We start from the raw sequence: 2135 nt of genomic DNA, 5'->3' as shown, positions 1-2135 counted from the left end.
TTACAGTCAGGGTTTACAAGGGAAAAGACTTAATATAGGACACCTAATTTATAGGATTATTTTACAGTATTCATCCAAAGGGTCGAATACAAAAGAATGGAGGAAATCTGTGCACAAAACTAAAGGCCCAAAGAATCCAGCTGAGGGCCTAGATCCCATAGCAGTGTCCTCCATGTATCTAGCTGGAGCCCAGGACAATGTCTCATGCAAGTCTGTTTCCAGGATCTGCACTGGGAAGGCTCAAAGGTCAGTGATGGAATCTAGAAAGTCTGCACCAGTGGAATGAAGGCTCTGTGCTCACAGGCTAAAGGATCTGCACTGGAGCCAACCACAGCCATCCTCAGGGATAGTGACAATGACAGCATCAGCGAAAGTGAGGACCAGAGCTCTTTCCATGATGAGAACACCTGAGTTCACATCAGGAAAACTAGCATGACAGCTTTTCCAGGAGAATCAACTGCACGCCCTCATCTCTCCCCAGGTCTCCTTTTATACTGCGGGCAGCAATCCTCAGGTGGGTCCTCCACACCCAGAACCATGCTAATTCAGTTCAGGTGGGTGTTACAAGTTGACTATTAGTTTAATCCACCACACTTAGGGCAGACAGTCATGCCAAAAGATTTTCCAAAGTGTTCATGCCAATTTACATTCCCACCTGCTTGGACTGTGAACAGTTCCTTTGTGCCTCCTAGAATAAAATCATCTCCAGTATGAAGCACTTGAGCTTTACTGGAAGAAAATAATATATAGATACTGATCTCATTAATGCCTGTTTTTTGCACATGTTATAGTACTATTCTTTGTTAACTAGCACTTTGGAATGTCTCACAAGTCATTTGATACAGGGAAAAGCACCTGATTTATGCTAATTTTTGTTTCTTTAGAGAACTAAGAGTGGTTGGAAAAACATAAAACTTCAAAATCATTAAAGTATTGGTTTCACTTTTTTTCACTTTCTTGGCAAATTAATTTTTTAAATAACAAGTTCCTTCAGCTGTCATATAGTGTTCTTGAATATGTAGTATTTTCTGCTTTGAGCAAACAGATTGTTTGTGATTTATGCAGTTATTTCTGTCTTCTCCTAATTCTCATTGAAAATATAATTTTTCCTTTAAGAATCTTTCTTTCTATAAATTACTCACAATACCACATTAATCATCAGTTATTTCTTTGGGGAAAAATAAAACACAAAAGCTAAATTATAAAAAATCCTATTTATTACCATGAGACTGAACAGTCCTATGGAAATATAACATGAGTAGCATATGTAATTTAAATATCTTTTTTTTTAATAATTAAAAATGAAATTAATGTTAATTTATTTTTGGAAAGGGAAATAAAAAATATCAAGATGCAATATATATGTGTATCAATATCACACAATGAATATATGCATTGTGGACTGCAAGCATAGGCTAATAATTTTTTAAAAAGTACAGCAAAAATTTCCTGGGCCACATAAAAGGTTACTCAATATTTCCAAAATAATATCATTTCAACATTGATCATAAAATTAATAATTAGATATTTTGCATTCTTTTTTTATACTGTCTTTAAAATCTGGTGTGTAGGGCCAGGGATATAGCTCAGTGGCACAGCGCCTGCCTCATAAGCATGAGGTCCTGAGTTCAGTTTCCAGTAACAGAAAAAAAAAGAAAAAGAAACTCTGATGTGTATTATATACTACACCACATCTTAATCAGGGTTAGTCACGTTTACAGGGCCCAAAACCCATAGGTGGCCACTAGGGATCATAACGGGCAGCATATGTTTGGGCTGTCCATGACAAAATGTAAGAGTGTTTCATACTGTAAGGTAGATATGACCTATTGCTTAGCATACTTGTGACAGGAATCCATTGTAACACACCTTAATAATGGGTTTCTAGTCTGTGTTAACATAGGATTTGAATACTTAAAGTGAATAGGTAAAGGTGCAGTGTGTGCTGGGCAGTAAAGTCTTTTGAAACTTTATCAACAGGATTGTCTTTCCAGATTCTAAATGGAAACTTTTAATTCAGAACTTGAAGTCCAGTTCATTCTGATGTAAGTACATATTAAAATGAGCAGCAGGGGGGCTGGTGAGATGGTTCAGTGGTCTAAAGTACCTACTTAGAACAAGCTAAGCTAAGCTAA

The sequence above is a fragment of the Octodon degus genome, unplaced genomic scaffold, assembly GCF_000260255.1.
Source record: "Octodon degus isolate 3935 unplaced genomic scaffold, OctDeg1.0 scaffold00067, whole genome shotgun sequence".
Taxonomy (NCBI): domain Eukaryota; kingdom Metazoa; phylum Chordata; class Mammalia; order Rodentia; family Octodontidae; genus Octodon; species Octodon degus.
This window is presented reverse-complemented; position numbering follows the sequence as displayed.